Source organism: Zea mays, chromosome 1, assembly GCF_902167145.1.
Source record: "Zea mays cultivar B73 chromosome 1, Zm-B73-REFERENCE-NAM-5.0, whole genome shotgun sequence".
Lineage (NCBI taxonomy): Eukaryota > Viridiplantae > Streptophyta > Magnoliopsida > Poales > Poaceae > Zea > Zea mays.
This window is the reverse complement of record NC_050096.1, coordinates 167,323,650-167,349,653: the sequence shown is the minus strand read 5'-3', so window position 1 is coordinate 167,349,653 and position 26,004 is coordinate 167,323,650. Positions and strand designations below refer to the sequence as shown.

Genomic DNA, 26,004 nt, shown 5'->3' with positions numbered 1-26,004 from the left:
AGCTTCGGCTATTTCCTTTTGCTTCTGGATAGTAACATGGCACATCCTGGTGGTATGGCCTTTGTTCTCACCACAGAATAAGCAAAAAATTCTTCTTGGTTGGTCTCCAAATCTTCCGCCGAAGCCCCTGGCGCCTCTGCCTCTCGGAGCTAGTGGTCGGAAGGAGCCTTGCTGTTGCCCCGAAGCCTGTGAGGAGCACTGTGGCCTTTGCTGCTGGCTCCCCCTATCATCATTTTGAGTAGAGTTGTGAATTGACCTAACGTGCCTCAGATAGAACCTCCCTCCGAAGCCCCTGGTCATTTCAGAAAACCTGAAAGCCTCCTCCCTTCTTTGACGAAAATCATTATCGGCCTGAATATACTCGTCCATCTTCTTGAGCAGCTTCTCCAAAGTTTGAGGAGGCTTCCTAGCAAAGTACTGAGCTGAAGGTCCTGGCTGAAGCCCCTTGATCATGGCCTCAATGACAATTTCGTTGGGCACTGTTGGTGCTTGTGCCCTCAAACGCAAGAACCTCCGGACGTACGCCTGAAGGTATTCTTCGTGATCCTGGGTGCACTGGAATAGAGCTTGAGCAGTGACCGGCTTCGTCTGAAACCCTTGAAAGCTGGTTAACAACAAATCCTTCAGCTTTTGCCATGAAGTGATCGTTCCTGGTCGAAGGGAGGAATACCAGGTTTGAGCAACACTCCTGACAGCCATAACAAAAGATTTGGCCATGACTGCAGCATTGCCACCATACGAAGATACTGTTGCTTCGTAGCTCATCAAAAACTGCTTCGGGTCTGAGTGGCCATCGAATATGGGAAGCTGAGGCGGCTTGTATGATGGAGGCCAAGGTATAGCCTGCAGCTCAGCGGACAGAGGAGAAGCATCATCAAAAACAAAATTCCCATGATGGAAATTGTCATACCAGTCATCTTCGTTGAGGAAACCCTCCTGATGAAGGTCTTGGTGCTGAGGCCTTCGGTGTTGCTCATCCTGAGTAAGATGACGAACCTCTTCAGAGGCTTCGTCAATCTGCCTTTGCAGTTCAGCTAGCCTGGCCATCTTTTCCTTCTTCCTCTGCACCTGTTGATGAAGCATCTCCATGTCTCTGATTTCTTGGTCTATCTCATCCTCTGGCGGTGTCGGGCTAACAGCCTTCCTTTTCTGGCTTCGGGCCTCCCGAAGGGAGACAGTCTCCTGATTGTGGTCCAGCGGTTGCAGAGCTGCAGCCCCAGTTGCTGAAGCTTTCTTCGGCGCCATAGCAAAGGTTTATGATCGCCGAAGGTGTTCAAAAACTCAAAGAGTGGAAGTGAGTTCACCGGAGGTGGGCGCCAATGTTGGGGACTTGTTCTCAAATGCTATGAGTTAAGAACAAGGCAACACAGAAAAATGTTAATCGGTAAAGTCCTTCGTCTTACGAAGCATTATTTCCCTTGGGATATAATGATTTTCAGACGAAGGTTATGAAGGACGTACCTTCATAAACACAGTGTACGATGATGAAGAATGAATCATAAAGAATATGAAGGATAACATAGACAATTATAAATTATTATCAACTTATTTTTTGCATTATTATTATTATAAAGAAATAGAAATGACATCGAATTACAAATGTACCTTCAGCTTGGAAGAAAATGAAAGTACAGGTGTGACGCAAAAGCCAATGCCAAATCAGCGTAAACAGTACAGGGGTACTGTTCACCTATTTATAGGCACGGGACACAGCTCATATAAAATTACATTCATGCCCTTTACATTTGGTAGTAATTCTATAGTAATCCACCGAGGCCTGAATAGCCTTTTCATCTTTAAGTCGGTTTCTTTTTCTGCTATTACGCCGAAGCTTTCCTGCTCACAGCTTCGGTGCTGTGTCGACCTTCGTATTCTTTGAGCTTCTCCCACTGTGGTACCGATTCGAGTCCGAAGATACCTATTCACACATTATACTCCAGAAATACTGTTAAATCTTGTTTTTGAGGACCTTCGGAAGCCGAAGGCCCCCAACAATAGACTGTTACAGGTGGCTTCAGCTTTGGGATGAAGGTTCTCTTTCTGGTGAAAGTATATGTGATACGAAGATACAACCCGAAGGCAGAACGGGCAGACGCTGAAGCTGTGGTTAAAGGAGCTTTGGCTTAATATGATGACGAAGGTGGAAGAAGGAACCGACCTAAAGGGGAAAATACTACTTAGCCCTTGATAGTTTGCTTTATGATTAAAAGAAAATGTCAGGGGCATGGATGTAATTTTGTCCGGGCTACGTCCCGTGCCTATAAATAGATGAACAGTAACACCGTACTGTTCACGCTGCATTATAACCGCACTCGCTTCACTCTCACGTTCTCACCTTCTGACAAGCCGATGGTATCAATGCAATATTAATGTTATGAATATTCACTTGTGATTATGAAATGAGAATGTGAATAATTTGAATACGTGTCATCATTATTTACATTCTTCCATATTTCATTTACCTTCATTTATATCCTTTTACTGAGATGATGAAGGTATGCCCTTCATGCCCTTCGTCTGAGAATCATTATACCCAAAAGGAGATAATGTTTCAAAGGACGAAGGTCTTTTATCATTAACAATTGTGTTGCTTTGTTCTTGATGTATAGCATCTGAGAGCAAGGACCAACATTGGCGCCCACCTCCGGTGAACTCATTTGACCACCTTCGGCAAGCATCGACCTTCATCATGCCGCCGAAGAAGACAATGGTGCCAGGGGCTGCTCTGCAGCCACTGGACACTAACCAGGAGACGCTACGCGAAGCTAGGAGCCAGAAGAGAAAGGCTATCAACCCAACACCTCAGGAGGAGAAACTGGATCAAGAGATCAGGGATCTAGAAGCTATCCATCAACAGGTGCAGAAGAAGAAAGAGAAGATGCTTCGGCTCACTGACCTCCAGAGGAAGATCGATGAAGCTGCCGAAGAAATGTGTCACCTCACTCAGGATGACCAAGACCGAAGGCCCCAACACAGGGAGCTTCACCAAGAAAATCCATTCAATGATGATGAATGGTATGATGACTTCCATCATGGCAATTTTGCTTTTGATGATGCTTCTCCCTTGGCAGCAGAATTGCAGGCTACCCTATGGCCACCGACATACAAGCCACCTCATCTTCCTATGTATGATGGGCAATCAGACCTGAAGCAATTCCTGATGAGCTACGAAGCAACCATATCTTCATATGGAGGCAATACTGCAGTCATGGCGAAATCCTTCGTCATGGCAGTCAGAAGCGTAGCTCAGACTTGGTACTCTTCTCTTCGTCCAGGGACAATTACGTCAAGGCAGAAGCTAAAGGATATGTTAGTGACCAGCTTTTAGGGTTTCCAAACGATGTCGGTCACTGCCCAGGCTCTTTTTCAGTGTACGCAGGACCAGGAGGAGTATTTACATGCCTATGTTCAAAGGTTCTTGCGGCTGAGAGCTCAGGCACCTACAGTGCCCAATGAGATCATCATTGAGGCCATGATCAAAGGGCTACGACCAGAACCTACGACGCAATAATTTGCGCGGAAGCCACTTCAAACTTTGGAGAAGCTTCCTCAGAAAATGGATGAATACATCAGAGCCGACAATGATTTTCGACAAAGAAGGGAAGAAGCTTAGAGATACTCTGAAATGGCCAGGGGCTTCGGAGGAAGATTCCACCCCAGGCATGTCAGGTCAATCGATAATGCCAGCCCAAGTGACGATAGAGGAAACCAAACCCAAAGGTAGCAGCATAGCTCCCAATCATCAGGGGCGCAACAAAGTTCCTTCAGGCCACCAGCTCCAAGAGGCAGAGGGGCCAGAAGCTTTGGAGGAAGATATATGGAGATCAGCCTATGAGACTGTTTTGTTTGTTCTACGGCGAAGACAAATGCCACACCACAAGAACGTGCCAAGTCACGATTCAAAAGCAGAAAGAGATTGCCGAAGCCAAAGCACGGCAGAATCAGCGAAAGCAGGTTCTACATACCGCTTCATGCTATTCTCCCTACATCCTAGAGTACGTAGGCAATCAACAGCCTACGGCCTCTGTCGCTTCGACAAGCCATTCTCAAGCTTCCTGGGCCCAGCTGCCACCACCACCACCGCTAGCACCTACTCTAGTTCTGAGCCAGCAGCCAGAAGAGCATCAACACGCTCAGCAGCAGCGAGATTTTTGGGAGGAGTCCGAAGCTCGCACAGTCAATAGCACTGTGCCCGAATCCAAGCACATTTACTAAAGAATATCCTAGCCTGGCGCATTTTTTATTTTTTTGTCATTTTATTTTCTTGTATGAAAAACAATTCACGAAGGATTAAATTCCAATTTGATGTAATAATATTGTGGTCACATCATCGAATGGGGTGCATCCCCTTAACAAGATTCCGAAGCTACAAAAGTCGTTCCTAAGGGAGCGCAGAGTAAGTTCCGAAGCTACAAAAGTCGTTCCTAAGGGAGCGCAGAGTAAGTCCCGAAGCTCAAAAGTCATTCCTAAGGGAATGCAGAGCTAAAATACCACCGAAATAGAAGGTGAAGAAGCTCCAAAGTCGTTCCTAAGGGGATGCAGAGCTTAAATGCCACCGAAATAGAAGGTGAAAAAGCTCCAAAGTCATTCCTAAGGGGATGCAGAGCTTAAATGCCACCGAAATATAAGGTGAAGAGACTCAAAAGACGTTCCTAAGGGGATGCAGAGTCTGGGAGTGTTCTCGTGTGGGTATGTGACTTCGGCATAGACATCATGTTGCATCATATCATCGCATCATTTTGCATAGCATTACATCGTACATCATGTCACATCAGCGGCAAGATTGTGCAGAAAGAAAGTTGCTCCTTTAAAAAACATGCGACGAATGAGACAATGTGCTGGAGCACAAAGTGCACCTTCGGCAATTATAATCTTACATGCCCCAAGAAAGTTTTTGACGACAACAATATTATGCAACAACTATGCTAAAGAAGGGTTCTTTCTTTACGACACATGAAAAGAAGGGAAGGTGTTTTTGCCGAAGGCTCAAAAATGGTATGTACGCAAATTTCATGCATCGCAAAGAAATATATTACATTAATATACACATAGATATACAATGTTTAACTCATGTACAAATATTAAATTTCCCAAATGTTACATTTCTTAACTACACAAAAATCTAGTCTTCCTTTAAGATTTTCTCGGCAGCTTCGTTCAGAAGTTTGTTGACAGCTTCGTCAACATCTTCTTCGGCAATTCTTATTGTTTCTAGTGCCGCTTTCATGGTTGGATCGGCTTTGGGATCATATGGCTCGGGTGGCGGTGAAAGTTCATCTACAGTAAAATAACAAGTTGTTAATCCGAAGCCAGAAAAAATACTGAAGCTAAGAAACAATTAAAAATACATATGCGCCTTGCACGCTCAGCAGCCTCTTCGGCTCGCTTGGCTTCTTCTCGGGCTTCATGGGTTTCATTTTGTTCTTCTTTATAGCTTCGTCGACTATCTCTCGGCCACCTTTCATCCAATCGTTGGAATAAAATTTCCCGCCCATTAGAGTAGCCTCAGTCGAAGGATCCCTCGTGTTGTCTACAGTGAAGACGGTCTCCGTCTAGGTTGCGGCTTTAACATGTTCACAGCCAGATTTTTCTAAAATTGCTGCAACCCCCTGGCACCGGCGAAGGCGCAGAAATCACCACGATCGCTAAGTATCTCATCAAAGGCTTCAGCTTCTTCGCCGATCCATTCGATGATTCCTTCGGGAAGCCTCTAATAAAATTTTGCTCAGATGAGTATGCACCCACCTTTGCAAAACTATCTTTTAACTTTTTAGCACAATCCAAGGATTTTTTGTAATATCTCTCTTTCGATTCCCGAAGCTCATCTACATTCTTTTGCAGTCTTGCGCTAGTCCATTCACTTATTTCTTGTTTTGCTTTAGCCACTTCAAAATCCTCATTCTTTTTCGCAAGCTTTTTCTTTAAGCTTTCAATTTTGGTTCTATGAGCTTCGGACTGCGCAGCAAGGTTGGCTTCACTAGCCTTAACTTTGTCTACAAAGGAAAGCAGAATTTTATTCTTCTCTGTGACTTCATTTCTCAGTTTGATAACCTCTGACCGAAGGTTACCAAGGGCTATTTGGCAGCTTTCGTCCTCAGTATTCTTCTGTGCCCTTAAAGAGTTAATCAGGATTAGGCCCTACAAAAAAGGAGAGGAAGAGGATCAGCACAATAGTAAAAGATACAAAAATAATCTGCTCATAAGTCAACAACATATTTACCTTCAGACTATTGTAAGCGAGGATGTCTGCGAAGTCATTCTTCGACATAGTAGAGAGGCCAACTTCGAGCTTCGGAAATCCTGTATTTCTTGCCATCTCCCGGCAAACAGATATTTCCTTGTTATCCGGAAGGCAGTATAGAAAGTCATCTTCATCAGTGCCATTGTACACCAAAGATCCTTGCGGGTACTTTAATTCCTTGGCATAGTGTTTAGCTTTAGCAATTTCCTCTTCCGACAATTTTTTACCCGAAGCGTGTCGAATGATAAAGTCTAACTCTTCGGGACTAGGAAATTCAACCTTCTTGGGTGCGTCTTCTTTTTCCAAGACTAGAGCTGCATCTAAAGGTCCTTGCTCAATATTCTGCCTAGTTCCAACAGACCCTGTTTCGATGGGCACTGAGGGCCCAGCTTCGGCTTCGGCCTCCTTTGCAGAGCAGGAGTGGCTGCCCTTGTTGACTCCAAGACAGCGTCCAGCACGCTAGCCATCCTCCTTCTCTTGGGAGTTATTGCAGGAGCTTTGGACACCTTTGGCAGCTCCAGCTCTGGTGGCGGGCTTAGGATTTTTGGCAATCCTGCCGACTCCTCTGGCTCTGGCTCTTTGGCCGCTTTTTCTTTGGCTTCGGCAGGACGCTTCAGCGCTCCGGCCAACTCGGCTTTCTCCTATCCCATTACTCTTGGCACTTCACCTAATTCTCCCTTGGAACTGACAGGAGTGAGGTATCCTGGCTCAGCGGTAGAAGACGTCCCCTTAGCAAGCTTCGGCACCATGGCCGTTTCAATGTATCTAGGCCGGTGCGTCAAAACCTTAATCTTTTTACCCTTCGGCGCAGTAGAGATGGCCGAAGTAGCAGCTTTTCTCTTCTTTCCGTGCTTTTGTGAGGGATAGCAATAATCTGGGTATACAAAACCAATAACATCGAAAACTCTGTTTAACCTTTTCTTGCCTCGTCCTCCGAAGGCTAAGGTCATGGCATCATCTTTGGCTCTTGTGTAGGCCCCAAGAAACTCATCACTAGTTGCCTCAACACAGTTCAGCCAGTCATCATTCGGCTCATCAATCTGATCTCTGTATCTGAAGGTATATTTCAGATAAACCAAGCCGCCTTGACTAGACCCGGCAACAGCTTCCTTCAGCATCTCCCAGTCACTAACAAGAGGCCATACTCTATAGGCAATGTGCTCTAGGACTAAGTCTCTTGTGCCAATAAAGGTGCACACAGTATTAAAGGTACTCTGGCATGTTTCAATTTTGTTCCCAAGAGCAGTGGCTGGCCTTCTAATGCCGAAGCGAGACCAAATAGGGCGTTGGATAATCCCCTTTATATCTCCCCTCTCAACTAAGTTGTTCTTTACATAAAATCATTCTTCCATCCAGGCTCCTGGCCATCTCTTCCAAAACGTTGGAACTGGATAGCTTACATCAGAGCTTGGCACGAAGCCAGTAGCCTTCGTCTCATAGGACAACTCGTGCATGTTGCAGAAGCATTTTGCACTCGGCTCTAGTCCCTGGCTCCTCACAGCCCAAATAAAAATCCCCAACCTGATGATATCTTCGGGGGTAATCTGATGAAGAAAAATCTCAAAGGTCTTTAGCACTTCAACTAGAAATTTACTTAACGGAAACCGAAGCCCTGCCTTCATGAAGCTCATGTAAACAACTTCGTCTACTTCGGGCGCAGGGGCGGCGCTGTCCCCTCCAGCTCTCACAATAGAAATATCACGGAAATATCTCCCTTTCATAGCATCAATCTGACTCTGCTTGATGGATGACTTTCCGAAGATGGTATGACTCGGCCGCCAGGGTTGATCATCGGCATCTTCGTTTCCACTTTCCAAATCAAAGCTTTCGCTATCGCCAGAGTCTTCAGATAACCCAGCTAGCATTTCATTGGTAATCTTCTCTGTGTTCGTCTTCTCTATAGCCTCGTAAAACCCAGCTAGTGCAGGTCAACAACCTTGTTCTCCTCAGTCATCTAGTAAGCACTTGTGCAAATGCCGAAGCTCACAAATCAATCAAAATCTGGCAGAGCAAGAAAATCCAAGCTTGAAAAAATAGCGCAAGAGGTTGAGATGGCACATCAAATGCTATCAATGTGGGTTCCTATTTATATGCCCAGTGCATCACAACTTGGTGGGCCCTACATGTCATTGACTTTCGCTATTCTAGCGAAGGGAAGGTGTTTTTTCGGACCTTCGGCTAAAGGCCTTCGTTCACGTCGCAGTCTGAATTTGTTAATACAAAAACAAATTAATACTGCAAGGGGCTACTGTTGGGGGCCTTCCTCTTCCGAAGGTCCTCAAAAACGTGACTAACCATATGTTTTCAGTGTAACATAGACTGTTACAGGTGGCTTCAACTTTGGGATGAAGGTTCTCTTTCTAGTGAAAGTATAGGTGATACGAAGATACAACCCGAAGGCAGAACGGGCGGACGCTGAAGCTGTGGTTAAAGGAGCTTCGACTTAATATGATGGCGAAGGTGGAAGAAGGAACCGACCTAAAGGGGAAAAGACTACTTTGCCCTTGATAGTTTGCTTTATGATTAAAAGAAAATGTCAGGGACATGGATGTAATTTTGTTCGGGCTGCGTCCCCTGCCTATAAATAGATGAACAGTAACACCGTACTGTTCACGCTGCATTATAACCGCACTCGCATCACTCTCACGTTCTCACCTTTTGACAAGCCGAAGGTATCAATGTAATATTAATGTTATGAATATTAACTTGCGATTATGAAATGAGAATGTGAATAATTTGAATATGTGTCATCATTATTTACATTCTTTCATATTCCATTTACCTTCATTTATATCTATTTACTGAGATGATGAAGGTATGCCCTTCATGCCCTTCGTCTGAGAATCATTATACCCGAAAGGAGATAATGTTTAAAAGGACGAAGGTCTTTTATCATTAACAATTGTGTTGCTTTGTTCTTGATGTATAGCATCTGAGAGCAAGGACCAACAGGCGGGGTCGATGAAGAAATTGTGGGATGCATCCGCGACCGCGCTGGTGCTAAAATTATAAGCACCCTGTCCAAGAATATTGGATTCCCGAAGCATGAAAAATACATCAGCTGCTACAAATGCCAGCACATCATCGATAGCTTATTTTACTCGAACTTCAAAGTAAGGCCCCTTTGCGAGTTACCGTTGATATCTTCAAGTTGATTTAGGTATTCTAACTTAAATTCATTTTATAGAGTTTATTATTAAGCAAAGCTTTGAAAATGCAACAAGATGATAAAGACAGAAAGAACGAAATTGTTGTCAAGGGTTTCAAAGATAAAATTAAGAAACTTGAAGATCCTTTAAAAGAAAAAGATGATATGCTGCATTCAGCCGAAGGATCGCTTGCCGAAGCGCAGGCTTAGAATAAGAAATTAAGGAAGTAGTTGAAAGAGGCTCAGATGCTTTTGGAAGAGACTCCAGTCGATTCAACCGTGAAACCGAAGCTTTGAACATGATAGTCAAGGTTGAGGCTGAGAAAGCACTCAGAACTCTTAAGGATAAATGTTTTAATTTTGCAAGCCAATGCACTTCTCGATTAAAGAGTATATTCAATTCAGTTCGAGCTGCATCCGAGGAAGCTAGCCTCTCAGCCGAAGATAGGGCTGGGCATTCGGTTTTTTAGGTCTATTCGGTTTTCAAAAATTTCGGGTTTTAGATATCAAGAACCGAAATCTTAATTTTTTACAGGAATCGAACCCGAATAGACCAAAAAATCGGTTCAGTCTATTCGGTTCTTCACCAACCCGAACAGTGCACAGACATGATAATTGATAAATAGGTTTAGTGGTTCACAGTTCACACAAATTGCATAGAAGTGCATACAAATACATGACAAATTGACTTAAAAAATGCCAACTACATGAGAGTTCATACACCACAGGAAATAACTTAACAGGTTCATCATCAATCCATCACAATTCACAAACAAATTCAAAAATCTGGTCGTCTCGGACTCCATGATGCCTCCAACTGTTACCACACGGCCACACCATGACACCAACACTCCAGCAGCTGTCCAGCAAGGCATCAACCTAAACAAATAAACAATTGTAAAATTAAAGACTTCACTAATTTGCATTACAATAGCAATTAGATTTGTAGCTCAGTTTTTCTCACCTTAGTTTTATACCAGTCAACCACAATTGACAATCTCCTTGTCCCTAGAAGCTTTAGCAGTATTCAGACTATTCATTTCTGCAAGAAGTGCTGAAATAAAAAAACTTGAATTAAAGCTATAAGAACATGAAATTAAAGCTATAAGAACAGGAAATAACCAAATGCAGAGTACCTTCTTCTAGTTTGGCTAACTCCTCAGTATCCTCTTCATTAGTGATAGGACTTGCATGCCTCATCCAATCCTGAGTGCAAACAAGAGCTTGAACCATGAATGGAGTGAGAGAGCAAATCATCTAAAATGCGTCCATCGGTACTAAAGGCACTCTCAGATGCGATCGTAGAGATGGGAATGGCTAGAACATCACGAGCCAAACGCCCTAAAATTGGAAATCTTGTAGAATTCACCTTCCACCACTCCATAATATTAAACTTGGTAGTATGTTCTTCATTCTCTTCAGCAAGGTACTTCTCCAACTCTAATTTTGAAGCACTAACACTATAGTTGTTTGACTTCAACCTTTTGGCAACCAATGTTCTCATCAAGCTACTACCTTCTTCTTCTTGGTCATTATTTGCTTCTTTGGTCTAGCCATCCTTGTCACTTGGAGCATATATCCTCCCATACTCTTCAAACAACTTTGTGAGTGTTTCGTTCATTTTAATCCAAACCACTTCTCCATGGACATCACCAAACATTTCTAAGGTAGCGATCTTGGTGTAATTTGAAAGTTTGTACCATGGATCAAGTGCAACAGCCACAAAGATGAGAATATTGAAACTTGTATGATCACCCCAATACTTGTTGTACTTTGCTAACATTCTTTTTGCCATTTTGTTGCGCAAAGGATCACTGCTTTCACACCAAGACCGCAATAATATGTTAAGTTCAGCAACCTCATGAAAGAATATGTGAGCTGTAGGGTGAAGAGTGGCAGAAACACGAATGCTCAACTTGTGGAAGTGCTCAAGAAACTCGGCCATCTTCGCTGCACTAGCCCAATCATCAGAATCTGGCACTCCAGGCTGTTTTTCACCATTTAAATCAATTGCATAGTATGGATCATCTTCTGCATACCTCTCAAACACCTTCTCATATGCTACTGCTACCTTGAGCATATTATATGTTGAGTTCCAGCGTGTGACAACATCAAGTGACAAGAAAGCCTTGGTGTTGACCTTCTCTAGCTCCGCACACTTCTTAAATTTGGCAATCCTAGAAGGGGAGCTCTTAACGAATTTAACAGCAGCACAAACACGCTTGATAGATATGTCAAGCTCTTTCAACCCCTCTTGGACTATCAAGTACACAATATGGGTTGCACACCTCATGTGAAGTAACTTGGATTCCAAGATGCTAGTCTTTGATTTGTTAGTGACCTTTGCCATGTAGGAAACAGCACCATTATTAGCTGAAGCATTGTCAACGGTGATGGTAATCACCTTATCTAATCCCCACTCAGCCAGACACTTCTCCATGTCTTTTCCTATGTCATCTACTCTGTGACCTTTCACCATAAAAAACCTATAATCCTCTTCTGTAGTAGCCATGATTCATCAACAAAATGAGCTGTCACACACATGTAGCTTTGCTGATGGTTGGATGTCCATGTATTTGTGGTCAAGCATACTCTTTGACAATTTTTCTTGAAGAATTCTTTTAGCTTCTCTTTCTCATTATTGTAGGCACTAACTACATCTCTAGTTGCAGTCCTTCTAGATGGAACCCCAAAATGTGAGCAATTCTTAGACATGAACTTCCGAAAACCTAGTCTCTCAGCAAAAGCAAATGGAAGCTCATCTGTAATTAACATTTCAGTAAAAGCCACCCTAAGCATTTTTGGATCAAACCTCCAAGCAGTGATGCTAGACCCACTACCATCTTCACTACATGCTTGCAAAACAGGCTGTTTGTCATCATTGATCTTATTAGGATTCTTTTTGCATACGTTCAAGTGTTTTCCTAATGTAGATGTACCATTGATTTTTGCCTCACACTTGATAACAATCTTGCAATAGTTGCACCTAGCTTCCTTCATAACACTAGAATTATTGTCTATGATCTTGGTGAAGCTCTGCCATACCTCTGATCTAGGTGCCATAGCATTTCTTTTCTTCACCTCTTTCTCTGCAGCTACTTCAACAATCACTTTCTCAGGCTCTTCAGCTGGGTTCTCTGGCACTCGAACATTCTCAGTCAACGCTAGTTGAGGCATTGCCTTTTCTGCTTGTGACATCTTCAAATAAGCAAAGCAACACTGGAAATTCGACTTTGCAAGTTTGTAACTACATACATATTTGGAAATTTGATTATTCAAACAACAAGCTTGCAGCGACATTCATATTTGCATGCAAATTGGAACGACAAGTTTGCAACAACTTTCATATTTGCATGCAAATGAGAAGTCGGCTTACATTGCAAGATTCCTCGCTAGTTGCCGTCGTGCCTTCGGTTAGCGTACCTTACGTGCTGGGTCGGTCTGCAGTGGGTCGTGGGCACCGAGGAGCAGGATGCCAAAGTCAGAGTTGGAGCAGAAGTGCAGAACGCCGATTCGCTAGAGTGGTGGACCGGTGCCGCGGTGCGATGGCAGTATGGAGTCGTTGGTGGATCGACGCCAGTGGACCGGTATGGAGTGGAGGGCTAGCGCCTGGCGCGGCAGACGCACAGAGGCGGCAGAGCGGTGGATCGATGGCGCGGCGGCGGACCAGCGTGTGCCGTGCGGCGAGGGTTGCGGGTGCGTGCGGTGCGGACTGCGCCACTGCGAAGTGCATGTGCCTGAGTTGGGTCGTTACTAGCTTGGTTTCATGGTTTGGGCTGAGGGACAGAGGGAGTACCACTATAGTTCGGTTCTTTGAGTCTAATCGGGTTTGGCTGGCTGGAAACCGATACCCTAACATAAGAGATCTATGAACTGAAACCCGAACCTGAAAACCGAAAACTGACCTATTCGGTCTATTCGGGTTCGGTTTCGGTTTCTGGGTTAAAATGCCCAGTCCTAGCCGAAGATGTCCCCGGAGCACTTGAATGTGTCGAGAAAGAGGTTGACGTCCTCGACGAAGTCATTACTGGCCACGGTGACTTCTGTGCGCTAGTGGCTTCTCGTGGTACGGTCGCTGCTTTCATAAAAGCCGGGTGCAACCACGCAAGGACCGTTAACAGGCCAAATTTCAACCTTTCACCATCGGACCTAGTTGATATTCCAGCCGAGGCTCGAAGCATAGGCAACAGGTTTATCACTCAAATCAGGGCAAAGGGCGGCCGAGAGTTGGCTAGAAACGAAGCTCAAAATCTGCTCAACAAAGTATAGCTCTTTACCTCTATTCTTTTATTTTACATTTTTTCTTACCATATTCCTCATTATCCTTTCCTACGGCATTCTTCAGGGTGATGGTGTCGAAGGTTAGTGAACCAAAGATAGGTCTGAACCCTTGAAGAAGACTTTAGAGGCTCCCTTTGTTGATATCTGTAGAAACAGTTTTTGGAAATTCTTTGTGCAAGAAAAGTGTATTATTTGACAAAGGTTCGTAATTGAACATGATCAGATAGTTGTAAATATTTGTAAATGCTTTGAAATGCTATTTTACCTTTCATTCGTGTGTCGTCTGCTTTGCTTTGAACGAAACCAATGCTCGTAGCTTTTTGAGCCGAAGGCGAAAAACACCTTCCCTTCTTTTCGTTCACATCAAAGCACCTCTGATATACAACGAAATTTCATTTGAGACGAAGCATCTTCATATATATGAAGCTTTTTCTCATTGAAGGCAGGAACCCTCGCTTTTCCTGTTAATGCTTTATGCTTTATGTCATGATGATGAATCTATAGATGCCTAATGTATGTTTGTATGAATGCAAAAGATGATGTGATGAAGTATGCAAATGTATGCCGAAGGTAAAAAACTCACGCCAATACACACCCAGACTCTGCATCCCCTTAGTAACAACTTTAGAGTCTCTTCACCTTTTACTTAGGTGGTTGTTCAGCTCTGCATTCCCTTGGGAACGACTTTGGAGCTAATCTCTGCATCCCCTTAAGAACGACTTTGGAGCTTCTTCACCTTTTACTTAGGTGGCATTTAAGCTCTGCATCCCCTTAGGGACGACTTTGGAGCTTCTTCACCTTTTACTTAGGTGGCATTCTAGCTCTGCATCCCCTTAAGGATGACTTTGGAGCTTCTTCATACTTTTTTTCACTCGATGGTGTAATCCCAGATCCTTACATTTTACATGTGGGAGAATTTGGCCCTTGTATTGCACAGGGCTGCACAAAAAATAAAAATTACAACCTATGGCCCCATTAAAATCCTTTCTCCCCTCTTTGAAAGAAAAAGGGTGACATAAGGAAAAAATAAGAAAATTACAAAATTTATACATAATATCTTCGAAGCTCATCTGCATTCCAATATCTTGCAATGTCGTTTCCATCCATGTCTTTCAACCTGTATGACCCAGGTCTTGACGAAGATACCACCAAGAAAGGACCTTCCCATTTGAGCTGAAGTTTTCCCATTGTATCCGGGTTGGCCACTCTCCGAAGTACCAAGTGTCCTGGCTTGACGTTTTCTAGTCTTACCTTCCGATCACATCGATTGACTGTTTCAGCTTGACATTTGTTGATGTGATCTATTGCCTGAAGTCGGATCCCTTCTATGGTGTCTTTTGTTATTTTACAATCGTCCTCATTTTCTGCCGAAGCTAGGGTCCTTATTGAACCTATTCTTGCTTCTTCTGGTGTTATTGCTTCATCACCGAATAAAAGCTTAAATGGGGGAAATCCTGTTGACCTTGAGACAATAGTGTTATGGTTCCATACCACTTTTATTAACTCGTCTGGCCACTTTCCTTTTGGCTGATTGAAGATTGACTTCATTATTCTTGTTATTACAATTCCATTAGCTCGTTCTACCAGTCCATTTGATTCTTGATGTCTCACTGATGCAAAATGTATTTTTGTGCCGATTTGGTCACAAAAAGCTTTGAATGTTTCGACATCAAATTGAGTTCCGTTATCAACCGTGATAGCCTTCGACACACCGCACCGACAAACAATATTCTGCTAGAAGAATTTTTGGATCGTGGCCGAAGTGATTGTAGCTAGGGGTTTAGCTTCGATCCACTTTGAAAAGTACTCCACTACTACCACAACATATTTCAAGTTTCCTTGCGATGGTGGAAGTGGGCATAGTAAATCTAGGCCCCACCTTTGCAGTGGCCAAGTGGGCTGGATTAGCTGAGTTAGAGACGAAGGTTATTTTTGATCTCTGGCACACTTCTGGCAGCTTTCACATTTTTGAACTAAATCCGCTGCATCTGAAGCTACCTTCGGCCAATAAAATCCCTGTCTGAAAACTTTTCCAAGTAAAGGCCTAGACCCAATATGAGCTCCGCACAATCCTGTATGTATTTCCTTCATTAGCTCCTGACCTTTGGTTCTAGACAAACATTTCAACAATGGAGAGCAAACTCCTTGTTTATACAATTCTCCTTCTATGATTACGTAGGGTCTTGTCCTGCCTTCCATTCTTTTGATATAGATAGGCTTCGTCGTTCGAAAGATATATGCCTTGCAGGAAGGATACAATCTCAGTCCTCCAATCTTCACTATGCACGGGTGAGATTGTAAGCACTGCTCACTCCATGAGCTTGAATGAAGGTGCTTTTATTGTTTCAAAAAATACTTCTGAAGGTAACGGGAGCCCCTGTGCCGCTGACTTGGCTAATTGGTCTGCATGTTTATTTTTTCCTCTTGGGATATTCTTTACAGAGAAGCCTTCGAAAGAGGCTTCCATCCTTCGGACTGTATCGAGATACTTCTCAAACTTTGGATCTCTTGCTTTGCTGCTTTTGTCGATGTGGCCTGTAATAACTTGTGAATCAAATTTGAGGATTGCCCATCTTATTCCAATTGCCTTAAGTTTTTGAAGCCCCAAGAGAAGGGCTTCGTACTTTGAAATGTTATTTGTGCAGTTGAACTCCAGCCTTGCTGCGTAGCAGGTTCTGATCTTAGATGGTGAAATTAGAATGGCAGCTGCTCCTGCGTTGAAGGTTCCCCATGACCCCTCACAAAACACTGTCCAAGCTTCATCATCTTTTGTTCTTTCTTCGTCCTGAGCCCCTGACGTTCAATCAGCAATGAAGTCTGCTAATGCCTGAGATTGGATTGAAGACCAATGAACATAATCTATGGTGAATTCATTCAGCTCTGCGGCCCATTTCCCAACTCTTCATGTGTCTTCTCTGTTCCTTATTATATCCTTGAGAGGCTGAGAAGAAGGTACTATGATATGGTACGATTGGAAAAAATGTTGAAGCTTTCTAGAGGCCATCAGTATGACATATAGTACCTTCTCCAACTCTGTGTAATTTTTCTTTGATGGACTAAGTACTTCAGAGACGAAGTACACTGGCACTTGCTTCTTCACTTGGCCATCTTGCTTCTCTTGCACCAACGCTGCACTAACTGCAGCGTGGGAAGCAGCTACATACAACAGCAATGGGGCTCCTGATGAAGGTGGGGTTAAAGTTGTCAGATCTATCAAGTATTGCTTTAGCTCTTCGAAAGCCTTTTGCTGAGTTGGTCCCCAGTGGAAGACTTCGGCTGACTTCAATACTTCAAAGAATGGCAAGTTTCTTTCTGCTGATCTTGAAATTAATTTGTTCTATGAGGCCAACCTTCCTGTTAGCCTTTGGGCACCTTTTCTTGACTACATTGGCTCCATCCAAAGTATAGCTTCTATCTTGTTTGGGATAGCCTCAATTCCTTTTGTTGACATAAGACAACCAAGAAATTTCCCCTTCTTCACTCCGAAAACACATTTTTCTGGGTTGAGCTTGAGGCCTGCCTTTCAAAAATTGGCAAATGTTTCTTGTAGATCAGCAATGTGATTTTCTTGCTTGGTACTTTTGACTATGATGTCATCAACATATGTTAGAATATTCCTATCGATCTGTGAGCAAAGAACTTTAGCAGTCATCCTGCTGAAGCTTCCTCCAGCATTCTTGAGCCCCTCGAGCATCCGAATGTAGCAGTAGGTCCCACTGGGGGTTATGAAGCTTGTTTTGGGCTCGTCTTCTTTCTTCATCCAAATTTGATGTTAGCCTGAATAGCAATCCAATAGGCTCATGAGCTCTGAGATAGCTGCTGCATCCACAAGGGAGTCTATTCTTGGCAATGGGAACTCATCGTTCGGACACGCCTTATTGAGATCTGTAAAATCAATGCACATTCTCTACTTTCCATTAGCCTTCTTCACCATTACAGTATTGGCCAGCCACTTTGGATATGTTACCTCCTTGATTACTCTAGCACTCAAAAGCCTTTTGACTTTGTTTCGTGCACCTTCGGCTTTGTCATCAGACATCTTCTGAAGCTTCTGCTTTCTTGGCCTGATAGCCGGATCTACATTAAGTGAATGCTCGATGACATCTCTGTTAACACCACAAATATCATTGGCTGACCAAGCAAATCCATCCTTATTGTTGAACAAAAACCTTAATAGAGTTTTTTCTTGTTCATCGGACAATTGAGATCCCAGCAACACCTTATGCTCAGCTATGTCATCACATAGAAGCATGGGCCTCGGTTGGTCTACTGAGGCAACCTTATCTCTTTTGTGCTTGTACTGTTAATGAGCTTCGGCCTCATCTATGTTATGGATAGCCTTTGAATCTGTCTAGTTCCCTTCGGCCCTTCTAGCGGCCTCTTGGCTTCCATGCACAGCTATAGGTCCCTGGTCTGATGGTATATTCATGCATAGATATGCTGGATGAAGTATTGCTTCGAAGGCGTTTAATGTTCCTCGACCAATGATTGCATTGTAAGGATATTCCATATCAACAATGTCAAAGACAACTTGCTTTGTCCATGTATTGTGAACATAGCCGAAGGTAATCGGCACTGTTATCTTACCAAGTGCCACTATCTGCCTTCCTCTGAAGCCATAGAGGGGATGTGTTGCATCATGTATCTTATCATCCTGCTCTTACATATGCCTCAAAGCTTTTGCAAAGATAATATTTGCTGCACTACCTGTGTCTACAAGGACGTTGTGTACCAGAAACCCCTTGATGACACAAGATATGACCATTGCATCATTATGAGGGTAGTCCTTGAGCTGAAGGTCCTCCTGGGAGAAGGTGATTGGTATGTGTGACCACTTTGACTTGATGAAGGGTCCTTGTACTCCAACATGTTGTACCCTTCTTTATGCCTCCTTCTTCTACTTCTTGTTAGCTGGCTCAGAACTTGAACCACATGTAATTGGGAGCACTAGCTTCATAGCCGAAGGTGCCATGGTTTGAGTTCCTTGCGAAGCCATTGCCACTGTCGTGGAAGTGAGTTCATCGGAGGTGGGCGCCAATATTGGTTACTTGTTCTCAAGTGTTGTGAATTAATAACAAGGCAACATGATTGTTAAAGTTAAAAGACCTTCTACCTCCGAAGCATTGTTTCCCTTTGGATTCAATGGTCATCGGACGAAGGTCATGAAGGAGATGCCTTCATCATTTCATAAATAAACTAGGTGAGTGCCCGTGCGTTGCAACGGGGACATATAATACCACGGTAACTTCTATACAAAATATGTGTTATACTGTTATGAAAAAATATTTCATAATCCATTTGTGATCATGGTCATACATAAATTTTGTTATTTTAATTTAGTTGTTTCACCACTACATTGCAATCATCAGTGTCATGTTGACTTCGATTTATGCCACGATTTCCATGGTCTCATCATTGGAGAGCACGCCCCACGCCTGCCGGAAGAAGTTCCCTCGTACACCGTCAGTCATTAGGCACGCACCTCCATACGCGCTTACTCAAAAAAAAACAATTGTGTGTTGGGTGCCCGTGCGTTGTAACGGCATACAAAATATTCATTAAAATTTTAGTGCACAACGATTATTGTTTAGATCATCTAAATAGTGTTTAGACATAATAAGATGGTTTAGACAACATGACAATGCCATAATCTATACTTGAGTTCTCAATAAAGCAATAAGAGCAAAACAATTTTGGTGGTTATAAAAAGAAAATGCAAAGCTTTAGAAACATTACTATTAGTTCACAGGTAACAAATTAAGATGGCATACAACAATGCGCATATGACACGTAAATCAATAGTACAATCACATCTGAGAAAGAAAAGTACTATTGATTTTCTAGACAGATAACAATGTCAAATCATATTCTAGAAATATTATTTATTACAAAAAGTAAAAATTATGTATGCTATAGTGCTGGCGCATCTGAACTGGACGAGAACAAGCTTTATAGATATCTCGTGAGTTCTACATGCACTTGTTCCTGATCAAAGCAAATTCATTGTATGTCGCTGACCACTTTTCTTGAATCGACTGAAGCTACAAATCTTGGATCCAATCAACAAATAAATAAGTGCTACAAGCAAGTTCATCTACTCCATGTGCGCTGGAAGAATTTGGTGTGAAGATCTACACCGTTGGGTACATGGACTGGTAGAGATGCAATTAAGTTCACCTACTTGCTTGTTGCATGTGGTATTCATTGTATCGTACTCGTACATACCAGCTAGGCTACTTGGAGAGCTATGGTTTGATTATAAACAGCTTATATCATCTAAATGAGCAACAATATAGGGGATGACCAAATCAGCAAAAGAATGTAGCTACTTTCCATTTTGCTGAGGGTGCAAGTCTTATTGCAGAAAGATCAAACCTGTATCACTCTAACAACAATTCTAATACTCAAATGGAAAAGACAATTGCAAAATCAGGAACCCACGACAAAACAAGAAAAAGAATAGTCCGCTTTCAGTGAAATGGATGCCACTTGCACCTAACAATAGCAAATGGATGTCACTTTCTATTTCACAGACTGCTCACTTCTAATACACAAACAATGTTAGCGGGGAATGCTTTTGTACTTGCTAATATAACAGTACTCCCTTCGTCCCAGTTTATAAGGCGTAACCACTTTTACCATTATTTTTACACTACTTTGCTATCAAGTCAGCAGTGAAAAGCACTTACTAATTATTCTTCACTCATGCCCATTGAACATAGATTATTTGTGAATTGCTAAACCTTTTATGCTCACTCCTCGGCTGGATTCAGAATGATGCCAGATGTTCTTTTTAAGGCAGAGTGGTGGCATATGCATAACTCGAGAGCATCACTCGAGAAGAAGAGATGACCCACCTTAGGCAATTCACGACCTATCTTAGCAAGTAGATCTGAAGTAGAGTCACTATTCCTGAGGTATATTTGCAATATCTTCTGTATAAGATCACCCTGACAGACAACAGAACAGGGAACATATTAGTAGCTACAAGCTTATCACCTATCAGCTAGCACATTAAAAAGGTAGATGGAGGAACTTAAGCTTACTTTACTCTGCCATCCTTTCCAACATCTTCGCTAGGGAAATCAGCACTGAGCAGCTTATGAGCTGAGTATCCAAGACGCTTTCACAGAAAGGAAATGATTGCTTTGGAGCATCCCATGTGTATATTTTTCCCATTTGGTTCCCCGGATTTGTCCAACAACACAACAACAGAATTTACAATTGATTGTATAGTAATTAACACATTAGAAGGCAAAAGGTATGAAAATGAGGACACTGCAAAAAAAATAGTGCACTAAAATTAGGTGAAAAAAGGTTACATAATGTCCAAGCACTGTGTGCACAAATAGCTAGTTACCTGAATCCATAATATCCTCCAACATTTTACATGCTCCACAATATAGGTAATCAACATTGCAAGGACCAAGAGATGATTGGAACTTAGAAAGAACATCATCAAAATTTTCAGTTGGTTGTAAAGTCTGCAAAAGTTGCTTCAGAATTGACATGTTTGGTTGATTCAACAGATCAGGAATGCCAAGTAACTGCAAAAGGCACCAGACTTGTTAGCATTAGCAGCTTCAGTTTCTAGATCTTGTCTATTTTCAGATAAAAGAAAATACAACAATAGAACAACCATCCTGTAGCAGCCAAGAATCTCCTTGCATACATCAGTCACAATTGATGACTTGGAGAAAACACATATGGTATGTCTGGGTTGCCAGCAGAAGATGAATGTGAACTCCAGTCATCTAAACAGCTCTCTGATTCTGAAGAGTAGTAGCTTATCATGTTACCAATCGAAAGCAAGGACAGTCAATGAAGGATTATACGAAATGCGGACATTGTTTTTCTCAAGCAATGCACGAAAGTTGTGTCATTTCACTAAGAAGAAAAGATCCACAAAGGAGGGGGTGTAATCCCTCCCAGCACATACAACCCCGACCATTAAGAAACCGACTCATCCCACTAATTATTAATTCAAACACTGTAAAAGTAACACGAAGCAGAAATTATGGAATAGAAGGTTACCATCTTTGATCATTGAAACTGCTCCATCCAGATGCTTCCTTAAAACTAAGAATAGTGGCTGGATTTTGTCAAGAAAATCTTGTGTGCCCTTATGGCAATGAGTAGGAGTATATTTTGATTTAGAAGTACTAAGAAAAGGCTTGATTGAAGGATTCAGATTATCTAATTTGTTGTGCAGATCACGGAGAAGATATAGATATGTTGGTAGTTGCGTGACGAAACAGCCAGACGTTAATAATGTAACCCTATTTTAGCAGCAATAATCAAGTAGGAATGAAGTACCTCAGTTTCAAGGTAAGAAGATGAACCTTGACACTGCAAAAAAACTGATTGTTGGCAATTAAGATAGGAAGAAAAGGTTTTCTAATCCACTGGTCAATTTAAACTGAAGAAATCCATAATTTGGACAGAGCTCACATTTTTATTCAGATAATCTACAGTCCATATTTGCATTGTGCGCAATTTACTGTTTTGACGACTAAATTAACTGAACTGGCCAGGCTTGCTACATGCAAACAAGAGAAAAGGAAAATGGCCGGTCTGCTCCTCCTAGGCTAAATGTTCGGCATGAGCCAAGGCAAAGAAACCAAGTCATCTCCAGTCCACGCCACCTGCTGCGTACTCGAAAACCAAGCTCCGGGCAGTATAAAAAAACATTTGTGCAATAGAAGAATATCCTATCATCATCATCCTACAACTCTAGTTTGTCAACAAAAGGATGCATGCATGCTGATTCGCGTGTTCCAGTATCGGATTCTGAAATGAAAATGCACCAAACCCTACAAATGGTAATCAACAGCAGCACACAATGCAATTCGGCAACGAGATCCAAAGCGAGAACCCAATCTTAATGGTGACAATGAGGATACGCACGCTAGCAGCAGCCGAACCGAGACGCAAATCAGATCTACTGCCAGCTGCCACGGCAACGACGGAGAGAGATGAAAGGCGAGACGAGCTGGAGCAAGCTGAAACGAAACATACCGTTCCTGGCCGGCGGTGTCCCAAATCTGGGCATTGACGACCTTGCCGTCGACCTAGAGAGATCGGTTGGCGAACTCGTCGCCGATGGTGGACTTGGACTCGAGGCTAAACTCGTTGCGCGTGAAGCGTGAGAGCAAGTTGGACTTGCCGACGCCGGAGTCACCGATCAGGACCCTCCTGCCCGAAGTACCAAATGAATCGCGGTAATGGGGAGAGGGGATCTACGGGCGGATCGGCCAACATTACTTCTCCATTTACTAAACTGAAAAAATGAAATCAACTTTCAGATTCACATTTCATATTTTCATCTGATTGGCCATAATGGAAATATATTTCGGCTCGAAAGGTAATTATATTTTTTTATGGAGCAGGTTCTGCTAGTGCAATCCCAAGTCCTAGACAACAAAATAGCAAGCAAATCCTTATAAATAAATTATAAGGAGACATCTATAGGTTTCATAAATGCATACAAGAGAAACCAGTACATCCAATAGACAAAGCATACCATGTTTTACAGAGGTATGGCTTAGACTTTATGGCAACATCCAATTGGTTCAAAAATAGGTGAGAACATGATTAGTACCTTCCGATCGGGATCAGCATAGAGGTATTCCAACGGAAAGGGCAACTGCATCAAATGAATTCTAGAGTAAATTATTAAGGTTTGTGAGTTCTTTGCAGAATGCCCAAAAACAAACTAAAACAGATAGGCATGTCTATCTCTCCTTCCGTTAGAAATTTGTCGTCTAGCAAACCAGTAAACAAGAACAATGGGTTACTTGGTCAAAACTCAGAGCCTAAAAGCAGGTTCAGTCTGTCTATGTGTCTCCAAAGATTTAAAGCTAGGTTACCAAATGGAACATATACATACACGCTCCTCGGCAAGAATACTGGCTTTAGCTGGAGTGCCAACACCAACAGCAATCAGTTTTACTCCAGCAGAATCAAATCTCTCCTTTGTGTCCTTCAGAACAGAGGCCAACTCCCAGCTACACGGAGGCATAATCAGAGCCGACAGTTAGCTCAAAGGAAGAAGTTGATTGTAAAATATGCTCATTGCCGATCCGCAGTTCCGCACTCACATCGAAAGCAGAAACGCGGCCAGCGCCCAGCCGCCCACGGCACGGCTAGACCGCTACCAGTCTACCACTGCTTCCGTTGTCGCTGCCTCTGAATCCCATAGCGCGGGCCGCCCACTTGCTCGACCGCCAAGACGCCACCCCCGACAGCGACGATGTAGATTTTCCATTTCCCCTACGCCGCGGTTGTGCTCAGAAACAGCGAGCTGGAGGATCGGACGGCAGGGCATGATGTGGACGGCAGGGCCCGGCCGGGACGCAGAGCAAAGAGATGATAGGACTGCGGTGGTCAAATAACAACCATGTTATACCAGCTACAAAGAAGCTTCCTCACTCACCAGCATGGGCACCCGAAATGCCTTAGCAGTGCAACAACAGACACTCCCTGCATAGACAATCAAACGCTGGGCTAGTCATGTACACGCAATAGGGAGGCTGGTTTGTTGAATCGACGGTTGCAAAGACTTTAAGAGTAATTTTTGCCCAAATACAACGACATAAATCTCCCTAGTTGGAGCAAAACAGACGAGGCTCGGATACGGCGTGTCTACCTCGTCCTAGTCCCACAGGTCTCTGAACAGGACGGGCTCGCCGGTGGCCGCGGAGTAGATTTCGATGTCGCCGAGGGCATCGCCGATACCTGGCCCAGCCTTCATTGCTCGCTTGATCGGTGAATAGATCCCATGCCTCCTCGCTCTGCACCTTCTCCACCTTGGAGTTGCCTAGCCCCGGTGGTGCTGGATCTCCATAGGGCCCCGACGATATAGGTAGGCAAGCCTCTGCGCCCCCGTTGCTCTTCTCCCCGATGAGCTTGGGTTTGTCAGCAGGGACCACGGTCGGGGAGCGGTCATTGTGGTCGGGGAGGACGTGTTGGGGTCTGGGGAGGCGGCGAGGGGGGAGAGGGGGTGTGGTTGTGCTGGTGGGGAGAAGGATGGAAGGGAGCATGGATGACGGGCTCAGGGCGACGGCTGTGTCGGAGCTCGGGGGAAGGGGCGACATTCACGACGCGATTGGTTGACGGGAGATGGAGGCAGAACATGGTGCACGGTGTGGACGCCTACACACCGTTCTTATAGAGTAGTAGGGATTAGAATACATGAATACAAACACAAAGAGTATAGATTATCAATACATCCATATTATTACTCCTCAAGATTTATAAAAGTATTAACATAATTTGTATTACATTTATACCTTCGGCTTGTTCAAAGGTGATGACGCGAGAGAGTGATTACAATTCAGCGTGAACAGTACGGTGCTACTGTTCATCTATTTATAGGCACGGGACACAGCCCGGGTAAAATTGCATTCATATCCTTCAACATTTGTTTATAACGTTGCTTTTTAAGCGAGGTCTTCGTCTTGAGGACTTTCGGCAAAAGGAGGGAAGTCTTCAGTATCGCTTTTTCAATGGTGTCTTTGTTTTGAGGACCTTCGGCGGAGAAGACCCCCAACAGTTAGTGACACACATTTATAAAAACGCGCCACTGAAGTGGTTCAGTTAGTGACATGTATTTATAAAAACACATCACTGATGTGGTTCTATTAGTGACATGTTTTTACGCGTCACTGATCAAATTCAATTAGAGACATAAAATTTGAGACGCGTTTACACGAGCACTAATTAACCTAAAAACACATGTTGTTTGTGAAAAACTTGCGAGCTTTGTGCTCTTTGTGAGATATGTGGTGCTGGTGATATATGTGATTTTAATGATATATATCTTGTGTTTTGTTTGGATGGGATAAAAAAAAACAAATAAAATGGTGGATCTCTAGTCATTTTGCCGAGAATAGTGACCATAGCACTCAGGAAAGAAGACACACCTGGGAACCGGTAAAGCTTCTTTGTCGAGTGTTATGGTCGTGGCACTCAGCAAAGAAGAAACCTTTGTTGAGTGCCAGATTGTACACTTGGCCTAGAGACTGCGCTTTGGGCCCACGGGAGCTCCCTTTGTCGAGTTCCTGTGGGACAGGCACTCGGCAAAGGCTATTTCTTTGCTGATTGTCGTCTTGTACACTCGGCATATAAAATGGCGTGGTAGCCCACGGGAGGTCCCTTTGCCGAGTGCCTGTGGGCCGAGCACTCGGCAAAGGCTCCATCATAGTGACTTTTCTTTGCCTAGTGCCTAACAAAAAGTACTGGGCAAAGAGTCCATTGCCGATAATCAGTTCACCGAGTCCCTTTTGTTGAGTGGTACAAGCGGCAATGACTTTGCTGAGTGTTATCGAGGCTT

General features: G+C 43.4%; 1 pseudogene; it reads right to left on the bottom strand.

Moving 5' to 3' along the window:
- Window positions 1-19,164: 19,164 nt before the first annotated feature.
- LOC103640504 (uncharacterized) lies at window positions 19,165-24,759 on the bottom strand (annotated as a pseudogene).
- Between the last annotated feature and the right edge of the window lie 1,245 nt (window positions 24,760-26,004).